Genomic DNA, 12,969 nt, shown 5'->3' on the forward strand with positions numbered 1-12,969 from the left:
GAGCAAGGAGAAGAGTGATAAAATGATATTTTTTAAGCAGGAAAAAAAAAGAATATACGCTTAAGGGAGGCTAAATCCAACAATGCAGTAACTATGAGCACTTAATTAATTACTACTTCTCTCTTCCTGCAGCGGTTCTATAATCTGGCTGCACAGTAAAATCACCTGGGAGCTTTAAAAAAAAAAAAAAAATCCTGTTCATGAGGCCCTACTTCAAACCAACTAAATCAGAATCCCCTAGGGAGAGAACCAGCCATCAGTATTTTTAAAGTGTTGTCCAGGAGATTCCAATGTGAGAACTCTGTGTAAAGATATTAAGGACATACACATCTGAACAAATAAATTTCTAATATAAGTAAATCCTATGCAACATTTGGGACATGCTTATGCTAAAAAGTTATTTGCTGTTTATCTGAAATTCAAATTTAAATGGGTGTCTTGTATTTTCTCTGGAAACCCTGCACAGGACAAAACTGAAAATTCAAATGGAGGGGTAGAAATAAAGTTCTATCAGCAGAGAAATTTCTCTGGGTGGTAGGTTCTTGTCTCAAAAAACAAAATCACGTGGAACATAGCAAAAAGAAAAGTTGGGCCAGGTCAAAGCCACCCTGAGGGAAAATGTTCCCAAGTCATGGAAGAGGAGGGAGAGCCACAGGGATGTGTCAGGCAGGCTTCCTTGGTTCCTCTCATGGACTGGAGTCCTGGGGGACTGTGGGGTGGGCACCTTGGTAGGGCAGTCAAGCCTTATACACTAATGTCCTCTTCCCCATGACGCCCCAACCCAGAGGCCCCTATACCTAGCAAGAGAGTGACTATGCCCCTGAGCTACCAGGGAAAGAAAAGGGAGCTTTTCTGAGGGAATGAGAGAAATGAGGTTAAGAGGGCAGAGAGGAATCCATTTTTTTTCTGGGAAGAAAGAGAAGTGTGAAAGAGAAAAGAGAGATGTCACCAGATGGGAGGATGATTGAGGAAGGGACATAGAACAGGTCGAACCAAGGAGGACCATATGCAGAAGAAAAGAATATGTGGAGGATGAGGAAACTAGAGGAGAGATAGGTAAGGAAACAAGAAAAAAATCTCAGTTTCCAAAGCAGTGGGAAGAATCGTGAAATTCTCTTTGTCCCCTACAGCAAATCTCCCCATTTCGAAACTTTATCCCTTCTAGGGAAAAACCAAATCGCCTCAGTGATATGAAACAGTTTTGCAGAGTCGGAAAGGAGACAGCCCCACGTCCATTTCTTGAATTCTAAGGCTTGGTCAGCCTTCAAAAACACAGTTCACTGTCTTCAAACAGCTGACCTGGGTTATATTGCTCTCAGTCATAGAATATGCGCGGTTAGGAGACCCAGATGTGCCGAGGCTGCTAGAGGATTTTCAGGACATGCAGGCTCTCACGCACGCACGCACGCTAGCCTGCTCGGGTTGCAGGCGGCGTCAACAGGAAGAACAGCCGGGAACTTTCCCTCCCAGCAGTTACCGGTGGGTCCGTCCCCGCTGGATTCTCGGGGCTACGCCAGGCTGGGCAAGGCTCGGGCGTGCAGGGTTTTCCCGGCTACACGAATCACCGGGTAAAGGGATTGGGTACGATTGATTCTTCATCTGGGGTTTTAGATGGAAGCTAAATCACATCACTCTCATCTTCTCATGTTCAACGTTTACAAAGAGTGTGGCCGAGCAAGAAGGAGGGGGCGGGGGAGCAGCGCTGAACCAGCTAACACTGAAAGAAAATAACCATCAGCAAAGCAATTACACTTTCCAATGTGATCGAAACAAAGAGGTCCCTTCTCCTCAGAAGAGCCCGGGTGCCAAGGTTTCCCTCGCGCCCCGTCCCCGCCCGCGCCGTCTATTACTCTCCTTCGCGCCATATCGCCGGCGCGGGCGTCCCCCGTCGCTCACCGACAGCGGATATTGCTGCCTGGCGCCGGGCCCGGCGCTCGCCGCAGCCACTCGCTGCCATTCCAACGTGAGTGAAAGGCGCTTTAATAAGAGTGTAACTAAAAGCCAGGCTGAGAAATGAGTTTTCCATCCCAGCAATCACTGGCCTAACCTCGCCTGTAAATAGTCCCGCGGAGGTGCGCAGATGGAGTCTCGGCACCCGGGGGATCCAGGCAATCTCGGAGCAGCGCGGCGTGCACAGCTGAGTGCACCCGCAACGGGAATTAGCCCGGGAGGCTGCGCGAGGCCAGCTCCGGTTTTCGGTAAAAACAAATCACTCCCGGCCGGGCCTTCCCACCTCCCCTCCCCCAACCCCGAAGCAGCGCGTGCGGGCGGAGGGGAGGTGGGGAGGGGAGAGGCCGGCGCCGCTCTTCGGCTCACTCCCCGACCCCCGTGGGGGAGGAGAGCAGCCGCAGCCGCTGGAATAATCTTGGTCTGCGATGTCCTCGGGAGGGACCGGGCCGCCAGGCCCCCGAATTTATGGTCATTGGTGTAATAGCTTTAACGTGATTTATATGACCGCAGAGGAGATGGCAAAAGCCTCCAGAAGAATGATTGGCCATGCCAGGCTTCGTGCATTTCTGATTGGCCTTATTAATTTAGAGCGGAGCCGGGGAGCAGTCTCTTGACTGAGAGAGGGAAATCAACTTGGCAACGGTCTCTGTGTAGAGTTGGTTTGGGGCTGCCAAAGCTTTAGCTTTTGCCGTAACTGAAGGAATAATTTATTGCTTGAAAACATCGGGGAGTTTGACAGAATGTGCTAGCATACTGATTAAAGCAGATTTAGTTTGAAAGAGGGTGAAGATCATTTGGTTTGACTGATTCCTGTTTTTTCCCTTCACGTTTGAACAAAGCAGGCGTCAGTGCCTTAGGAGTGGGAAAGAGGGTGGAAAGGGTGTTTTGATTTTTTTTCCCCCTAATGTTTAAGTCTTGAAAATAAAAAAGCAACATGTCACTTTGAAGGGAAGGAATTTAGGGGAACTATGGGGCAAGTAAGTATTAGATCATGCTTTTGAAAATGTTATATTTCACAATCACTTGTGTGGAAAAAAATGTCTTGCCTTTTGAGTTCCCTTTAGACATCATAAATGCTATTTATGGAATATATAAATTACTGGATAAGCACACCAATAAACCACACTTCACAAGGTCATTACTGTTACTGTAATAACTGTCATTTAAACATCACCACTGAGTGATGCAACTTAGTCCCATGAATAAAAGGGACTAAATAAGAATATTAGGAGAGTTATAATATTTAGTGGAAAATATTTTCATATGAAACAATTACAAATTCAGTAGGGGTGGATATTTAATTTAAATATACACTCATTCATTTATTATATTTATGTGTGTGTGTAGGATTCAAATGTAGACACATAGTACTAGGCAACCTCCAAATATAATCTTTAGCACTGTTCCTCAGAGGGATCAGAACAAAGCTAGAGAGAGGGGGAGAGAATGTGATTGCTTGGAGGAGGGAGCAGGTTGGTTGTCACACATGTAATGGCACAATCATTTCTTTTATTTATAGCTCTAACCAGAAAAATAGACTGGGAGCAGCTGAGTGCCAATTTATTTTGCTGCCTGAACCAATGAATAGTTGCCTTAAATGTCACCGAGTTGCAAGGCTGTGCATTTCATTCACTGCCAGGTTACAGAAAGCTTTGAAGCAGGTCGAGAAGGCTATCAGTAATTGTCCTGCCACCTATCAAAGTGGGCAAGTGCAATCCTGCTGGGTGGAATTGGCTCAGCAGGGGATGAGGACTGCTTGTCATCGCTGACTAGTCTCATCAAATGCTGCTTGAGTAGACTTGAAGGTGGCCCATTTAGTCCTATTACAAGAGCAAAGTGGAGCAGAATGTAAGGGTTACTTCCCACAGCAACAAAAATGGTTTTGGAGACCAGGTGCCAAGAACTTGTTTGGGGCACACACCAGGACGTGTGCAGACACCCCAGAGGTCCAGTGTCCAGCTCCTTAAATGTGTAACGCTCCCCTGAGATAAGTACAATAAGAGCAGGATAAGGGAGTGCTGTGGAAATTCAGGGGAGAGCATTTCAGAGTCTGGAAAGGTCAGGGAAGTGTTTCCACGTGTGTCGACCACTGCACTGGGTCATGAGGATGAGAGGAGTTGGTCAAGGAGAGAAGGGCAGAAAGTCATGACAGAAGGTCAAGGATGGAAGCCATGGGTGGAACACAAAGCATAAAGGAGAAGGAGGAAACTGAAATGACATGAGCTGCCTGGTTCCATGTAATTCCTATTGAGGATCCTAGATATGTGAGTTCAAGCTGCATCTCACCTCTTGGTGAAATGAAATGTTTATGAGGGGTCAGAAATTTCATGCCCTGATAAAGGAAGATTAGTAGTCAGGTGTCTCCTCTAAATTTTCTTTTAATGGAAAAATAATAGAAAAGTGTGTTACCTTAAGCACATCTAATTTTAGCCAGAATGATTATAGGGCAATCCACAACCCTAAATGAGAACTAAACTCTGAAATCCTAGTATAATTGTTTCTAGCTTAAAATAATCCTACTCCACTAATACGACAGGTGGCACAGCAACAAAATCAGAATACTAAGTATAATACTAAGTTCCAATTCTCCGCCTTGGAATTCTGGTGGTGGTTTTCTCTAAGGACACTGGGGCTGGCAGCTAAGCAGCAGCATTCCCTGCATCAGGCACAACGGTCCGGTTCTGCCCCTCTGCCTTTGCCTGTTGGGCCGCCCTCCGGCCCCTGCAGGAAACTCATCTGTCATCACCACAAAAATCAGCTCAGTTCATTTGCACTGGGTGCCTCCCTCCCAGAACACGTACTGGATGCTTCTCTTTCTTCCTTGCTTCTATAGCCTCCAAATCTCCTCCTCCTCCCTCTGAGCAGCTCCTTGTTGAGTATCAGAATTATGACTGCAAAATTTGCTGCTGCCCTCAGTTAAAGAAAAAAAAAAAAACACCTCTTTTCAGTAGCAGCTCTAGTATTCTCCATAAAGATGTAATGGAACTAGTCTTGTCTTAAAAAATACACATTCAGTTAGTTGTGGATTCTATATAGACTGCCCATTTCCTATTTTACCTGGAAGTACCTTCTTCCTTTTGTGGCATATTATTCAATATTTCTCTGTGTGGTTTGGACTTGAGCCTGTGGAGTGGCTTCCCTGAAGGATCACAGTACTTTTGCCTCAAAGTCAGGAGCCTGTAAATCCCAGTAGCTTGCCAGTGGGTCAAAGCTGTGCCTGTGAATAGCAGTTCTGGGTGACTCTAGCAGGCTTTGGGTTTTTACTTACTCATTTTGCAAACATTACTGAGGCCCTTCTGTAAGTCTCAGGAGATGTGGAGATGAATAACAAGCCTCTAATTTAATCAGGGAAGCAGACACCTAACTGTAACACTCACACAAGATAAGTACATAAGAGAGGTATGAAGTGGGTGCTATTGAAATTCAGAGGAGAGACTATTTCACTGCCTGTAAAGCTCAAGGAAGGCTTGCCACATGTGTTGACCACTGCACTGGGTCATGAAGGATGAAGAGAAGTTGGTCAAGGGGTGAAAGGATGGAAACAAAGCATAAAGGACAGGAGGAAAATGAGAACAGGAGAGAAAAGAGGCAGGAAGGAACCTACTGGATTGATAGAAAGGAGAGAATGAAAGGGAAAGATGCCATGGACATTGACAAGAGAGAAAGGGGCAACCAAAAAATGGTCTCTGGTGCTTCTGAGCTGTACCCCAGCTTCAGATATCCAGGCCTACTCCCAGCACAGTACGACTACATCTTACATTATTTCCATCTCACCAAAAGATGTTGAAGCTCCAGTAAATGAGTGACTTAAAATGTTGACAGTATACTACTAAGAACATAAAGCAGATACAGAGGAGGAGAAAAAAAACAGACATTGAAAAAGTTTGGAAGAAAATACATTGAAATAACAACTGTTATCTCTTATTATCTATGAATTGTGGGGTTATGAATGATTTTAATTTTCTGTGTATTTGTGTATATTTTCTGTTCTATAGTGAACATGAATAATTATGTATAAGGTATTTAATAGTCTCCTAACTGAATGATCTCTATACAAACACTTTCTAATAAAAGGGTATCTAAAGTTTAAGTTTATGATAGTGGCACCTGATCCATATGTGCCAAGGTGAGGCTAAAAATGAGGAATACTTCATTTAGTGGGCAGGTTTGTAAAGATAATTTGGGATATCTCTCATTTATATGTATGTCAGTATTGCTGCCACCACCACCCTCCCCCAACCTACAAGGGGAGAGTCAAACGTTTATTATCCCCAGTTCCTGGCCCAATACCTAGCACAAGGAGATGCATGTTTAATAAAGGTTGCTTAATGAAAGAGTAAATAAATGGCTTGAGAAACTGGAACCTCAGGCAGAGCCCACACATAAGGGGAGATTCAGCACCTCCTTGCCACATAACCCTTGCTTCCTCACCTCAAGGACTTGGGGGATTCTCCAGAGGAAAATGGACCCATAGATAGAATGCCTTTTGTGGCAGACAGCTTCTGTCATGACCCCACCTCCTGGTGCTCACTCCCTTGTGCAAATCTTTCCCTTGAATGTGGGCTGGACCTTGAGACTTGCTTCTGAGGAATAGAATAAAGTAAAAAGTTGGGATAGCACGTCCATGATTAGGTGCCAAAAGACTTTGACTTCCATCTTACTAGCCTTCTCTTTCTTGCTGGCACTCTCTTTTGCCCTCTTGCTTGCTCTGATAAAACAATCTACCATGTTGTGAGATGCTCTTTAGAGAGGCCCGCATGACAGGGAACCCAGGGAGGCTTCCAGCCAACAGGTGGAGGAGCTGAGGCCTCAGTCCAACAGCCCGTGAGAAACTGAATCTTGCCAACAACCACGTGAATGAGATTACTGCAGCACTGTGAGCAACCCAGAGCCAGATCCACCTGCGTTCCAGTCCCACGGAAACTGGAAGGTAATAACTGTTGTTGTTTTAAGCCACTAAGTTTTGGAGTAATTGGTTACACAGCAATAGATAACTAATACACCTTTCTTGCTTGTTTCATTTCTTTTGAACTGTCTTTTCCTTACTTTCTAGTGAGCACTGTGAAGTGGAACATACACAGTTAGTTACTCAGAAAATTCACTCATCTGTTTACTGCAGAGTGAGGGAATCACTGGCTTGAAAACTACATACAGAGCACATGATGTTTGCTATTCGGCAGCACGCTGGGGGCTGCACTACAGAGCAGACACCTCCTACAGAGGGACAGCCTCTCACAGGCCCCAGTGCCTCCCACTATTAGACACAGCATGCTCCTTTCTTAAACTCTATTCCCACCTCCAGACTAAACCTCTTTATCTTAGTGGAAACCCCTAATAATTCAACCTTCCCGTTTTACAAAATGAGAAAACTGAGGCCTATAAAGAGAAAATGAATTATTCTGCCTCACACCACTAATCAGAGCCAGAGTTAGGAGATGAAGCAACAAGGCCTGGACTTTCCTGCCTTGGCCCAGGACAGGGGCTGCCCCATACTCATACTCATGTTCTGTGACCTGAGAAGGCATCAGCAACCTGTGCAAGAGCTCCCAGGCTAGCTCACTCTAAAGTCTCAGTTTGTTTCTGCTTTGCTCCCAGGCTCACTCTTTCCCTTCAGGTGGAATTGGCTCTCTTGGGGCTTGGTAAACCTCAACTCAGTAGCATCACCCTGTTCATGCAGAGCTGTCTGGGAGCTCATCATTCCTTCATTGCTCTGTCAACTTGCTACCCATTTAACATACACAGTTTGGTTTCTCTTTAGTTCCCCTTTATTCCACCAGACTTACAATTTTGAGGGTAATACCTCCCATTTAGTGCATTTTTCATAACCATGACTTGAAAGAATGCTCCAAAAGATATCAGGAAGAAGAGTCAAAGCTAAAACTTGCAGAAAGCTAAAATGATGAAAATTACTTTTAATTCAGTTCAACAGTTTTCTAATTACATTTTTGTCCAGTACTAGATCTTTTTGAAGGGATTGCAAGAGACATGTTTCCACTGTTCAGTATCTTCAAAGAGCATGTAGTTTGGTCATGGAGTCCAGATTGACACATAGGAAAAGGAAAAAAATAATACTAATACATATGTATACTATTCAGTTGGAAAATAAAATGTGTGGTATCAATATGTTCTATGGGAGTTTGAGAAAGGGGGACTTGTGAACTAGCAAGGCAGCACTTCACAGAAAAGCTAGGTTTGGAACCTCGAAGGATGGTATTTAGGACGTCTATTGCTGTGTAACAAAGCACTCCAAAACTTGGTGGCTTAAAACAACTATTGCTACTTCTTACGGATCTGTGGGTTGACTTAGCTCAGCTGGACTTGGGATCTCTCGTGTAGTTGTAGTCAGATGACAGCTGGAACTGGAGCTCTCTCAAGGCTTGACTGGGCTGTACCCCCAAGCTGGCTTCTTCACACACAGGTCTGGGTGCCTCAGCTTCCCCCACATGACCTCTCCAAAGAGTTGCCTACACTTATTAAATGGCAGTCCTTTGAAGGGCTAGGCCCAAAATTGGCACAGTCACTTCTGCCATACTTCTGTTGATGAAAGCAGCCACAAGCCAGCACGGATTCAAGGGGCAGAGGAATAGGAAGCCATCTCTCAATGGGGAGTGGCATGTTTCTATAGGAGAGAAGAAACCCATGGCAGCTAACTTTGAAGAGACGCTACCAAAGATAAGCAGGCAGAGAAAGCAGCCCATAGCATAAAGATGTTAGAACCAGAATGAGGGCTAAGAGATCAGAAAGCTTACGTATAGAATCAAGGGAGGTAAAAGCTGAAATGAAGAGTCTGGGCCTGACCTGATAAACAATGGGGAATCACTGCAAGTTCTTAGGTAGCAAAATAGTGTTCATTCACTCAACACACACATTTATTGTTTGCTTGCTAGCACCAGTGCTAACTGCTATATGTACGAATGTACACAAAAAAGGCATGGGCCAGCCCCCATAGGCTCAAGAGTTGAGCAGGTGATGCTGGTGAATAAATAAGACAATTACAGTTCAGTGTGATGAATGCTAACAAAAAGGGAAGTGTAGGGTCCTATGACAGCATCTAACTCAGATAAGGGGGCAGGAGAGAGCTGGAACGGTGGTGGTCACTGTTGTTTTAGAAAGATCCTGCTAACAAAAGTGCATGGGCAGGGCGTGGAGGAGATAGCTCAGGCAGCGGCGCCCCGGGGGCGGTGGGAACGCTGAGCGCCCCAGGCAGGCGCGCCGCCTGGAGAGGAGCAGCCCGGGGTCTCCGGGAGCGGCCAGCAGCCGGGAGCGGCCAGCAGCCGTGCGCGGCGCGCGGAGCAGCCAGGGGACCAGATCAGCAGAGCCAAACCTGGCCTGGGGCTGCTTCTCTGCCAATGAACTCCTGAACCCAATGAAACCCGCCCTGCCCCCCACGCCTCACAGTGATGGTTCCTTCGCCTATGAGTCTGTGCCTTGGCAGCAAAGCGCCAAACAGGCTGCAGGGTCGCTCTCCGTGGTAACTACCGTGTGGGGTATCAGCAACACATGCAAAGTAAGGTTTGGGGGAACCCTATGGGCCCCTGGAAGGGACCCTGCTGGCAACTCCGCGATGCTGGGTGTGGCAGGTGGCAGCCCCGCCCTCAACTCGTCACAATTCCTGGGACAGCAGGCCTTTGTTGAGGGCTGGGAACAGCTGGGTGTATGAGGCTGCGGATTGTGGTGTGCGGTGTGTGGCTTCACCACAGGGAATGCAGGTGGCCTAAGTGGCCTTGAGAGCCTGGGCCTCCTCTCACACACCTCTCGGCAGAGCCAGGAGCTGGGTCAGTATGGAGCGATGGGGCTGGGGCTGCACAGTCGTGTAACAGCCAATTCCTGCAGCACGGGGCCCGCTGGCATGAATCCTACCAGCGGGGGTACGGGGATGATGGGCCCTTCTGGCAACTCCCCCCACCTTGGGCATGAACCTGACCCGGGCAGCAGCCCTGACGCCCCTGTATGTGGGCCGCCCGCGCCTTCCCAGCATGGGTACCTGGGGCAGCCGCGGCCCCGACAGGGGTTCAAGGGATCCTCCTCCAGCTAGGTGCATCCGGGGCAGCAGTATATGCAAGAGGCCAATAGGCAACTAGCGCAGCCCAGTACACTACCAGTCCCGGGCAGCGCACCCCCACTTCCCACCCTGATTTTCCCGCCCCCGGCCGTGCCCTCGCCCCCCTACCCCGGGCAAAGCTGCCCCTGAACGAGGGGATGGGCCGGTACCTGCCCAGCCCAGCCCCTCAGGACTGCCCTACGAGTCGACCGACCAGTTCAACAGGCAGAACACCAGCTTCAGTGGCGGGAACTTCAACGACAGCCAGCCCAGCAGAAGCACCCCCCACCCCACTTCCACCTCCACCCCTCTCCCACTCCCCACTCCCACTCCCCACTCCATGCCTGGTTACCCTCTGCAGGGGAACCCCGTGCTAACCATGACCCCCAGCAGCAGCGTACCCTACCTGGCCAGAAGTCAGAAGTCAAGTCTCCCTTCCTGTCCGATCTCTAAACCCACCGGACTCTGCACCCATCGCTCTCAGAAGCCAGCCGGGGCTCCGAACTGCGGCTGACCTCCGTGCGCCACGGAGAGATCCTGGAACCCTCCGCTTGCAGCACAGCCTGGCAGTGAGTGACCATGTCTTCCAGCTCCGCGACTCCGTCTACAGAACCCTGATGCTGAGACCTGACCTCGAGCTGCAGTTCAAGTGCCACTACCACGAGGACCCGCAGATGAACACCAACTGGCCCACGTCCGTGCAGATCAGCGTCAACGCCACCCCTCTCACGATTGAGCTAGGCGATAGCAAGACCTCCCACAAGCCCCTCTACTTGAAGCACGGGTGCCAGCCGGGCCAGAACACCAGCCAGATCCCCTGTCACTGCCTGCTGCTGCTTGTTGTGCACTTGGTGCTGCAAGGCCTCATCAAGAAGTAGTTTCTGCCCACCAAGCATGACATCACCAAATAAAGCAGGACTTCAGGTGCGACGCCATCCTAGGCACCCCGGGGCCCACAGGAGAGGATGAAGTGGAGCAGATGGCCATCAAGATGTCCCTGAAGTGCCCATCATCTTCTGCAGGATTCAGCTCCCCCTGTGACCATGATTGTTGCCATATACAGTGCTTCAACCTACAGTCCTACCTGCAGCTGAACTGTGAGCAGGGGACCTGGAGGTGTCCCGTCTGCTACAGGACAGTGTTGCTGGAGGGCCTGGTGGTAAACCAGTATATGCTGGGGATCCTTATTTCTATTCAGAACTCGGACTACAAAGAGATCACCATCAACCCTGCATGCAGCTGGAAGCCAGTGTGGATGAAGCCCAACTTGTGGGTGAAGGAGGAGTGGGGTGAGCAGGTGCTGAAACGCTGCAGCACTGTGAGCCCAGCCCACGTGCTGGTGCCAAGTGTCATGAAGATGGTGGCCGTCTACCCCTTTGCCCTGCCGCAGCCCCCACCATCATCCCCAGCCTGGCCCCCCAGCCAAGGTTCTGGCTTCTTGGGGCCAGGGAGTTTCCCTGACTTCGTCTCACCCACCACGCCCAGTACCCCAACCCTCCCTGAGTTCACCCTGGGGCCCTCACCCATCTCATACCAGTCTGACATTCCCAGCAGCCTCGTGACTCCAGAGAAACCTGCTGCTAGCATCTCAGGCCAGATGGCCCCCACGGGCCCCCTGGACCCAGCCCACAGCCCTGAGCCTCAGGAGCTAAACAACTCCAACCTCGGGGCTCCCCCAGGGCCCGAGTTCCTCTATCGGAATTCACCCCCACCTTCTGGCAGCCCCTGGGCCAAGCCGTGGGGCCCAGTGGGGAGCTGGCCTTCACCACTGCCAGCACATGAACTTTCTTTTTTTGAGTAAAGAGGGAGACTTTCAATAGAGACAGATACAGAGACAGGAGACAGACAGGAGCCCCGACGGCCTGCTCACATACACTTTTTTTTTTTTTCTTTAAAGTCTTTATTATCCTTAATATAAAAGAAAGACAGAAGTCCTCTAGGCTATAACAGAGTTCTTTATGTGGAAATATTATTTTTTTACAAGTGAAAAAATAAATATCTCTTGGAAAAAAGGCTTATATGCTAATAGGTGCCATAAAAAAGTAGAGTTTTAATATTTGACAAAATGTCTGTGCAAAGAAACAAATGCATAAACACATTACTGCTACATCAAGGTAATATGAAAAGTATCCTCAGAAATCTCAGTAAAGTGACAGTGTAGGTTTCTAGCTTTAACTACATTCTAGAAAACCCACTAGCTGACTTGCATCCAAAATGCCCAAGTGTGAGTGGAAAAGATATTTAAGAACACAGAAACCAAAAGAACCAAAACGCCTCCAAAACATATCGAGGCGACAACCAAAAGTTAATACTTAAGCGTTTACCCCTCACCACCCCCTCCATCTCTGGGAACCATGTTGAACTCCAGCCTTTGTGGGGACAGGTACTCTCCCAGCCCGCCCTATCTGCGATGTTCAGTCCTTCTTCCCCACGCTGTTTCCGGCAAGAGTCTGAAGGGCAGGAGATATGTAAAACACAACATTGTACCGAGTGTAGACACACCACAAGCTGGAAAAAAGGAGACGCTATGTAAGGAAGCACACCTCTGCCTGGCACTGCCGGGATTCTCTGTGCTCCTTTCCCTGGGCGGACAGCGCCCAGGGGACAGCGAGCTCCCTGGATGGCATGCTGGGGTTCCCGGCCCAGCTCTGCATGGAAATTCTCCAGCAGGCTGCTCTTCCAAGTCCCCTTTGTCCATGACAGTGAAGAATTACTACAACCATGTTTTGTAAAAACACCTTTCCCGTATCTACCCGTGGGCCAGGTACTGGTGGCATGGGGTGGAACCAGTGAGTGTGTATGTGAGCAGGCCGTCGGGGCTCTTGTCTGTCTCCTGTCTCTCTATCGATCTCTATTAAAGGACTCCCTCTTGGGTCTTGCTCAAAAAAAGAAAGTTCATGGGCAAGATTAGAGGAGGGAAAGAAGAAAGACATGGAGACCAGTTAGAGAGCCATAACAATCCAGGTGATCAGAATTAG

At 48.5% G+C, this 12,969-nt stretch overlaps 1 pseudogene; it reads left to right on the forward strand.

Annotated features, from left to right (window-relative positions):
- Positions 1 to 1,328: 1,328 nt before the first annotated feature.
- On the forward strand, positions 1,329 to 11,773 carry LOC119542668 (annotated as a pseudogene).
- The last annotated feature ends 1,196 nt before the right edge of the window (positions 11,774 to 12,969 follow it).

Source organism: Choloepus didactylus, chromosome 8 (genome assembly GCF_015220235.1).
Source record: "Choloepus didactylus isolate mChoDid1 chromosome 8, mChoDid1.pri, whole genome shotgun sequence".
NCBI classification, from domain to species: Eukaryota; Metazoa; Chordata; class Mammalia; order Pilosa; family Megalonychidae; genus Choloepus; species Choloepus didactylus.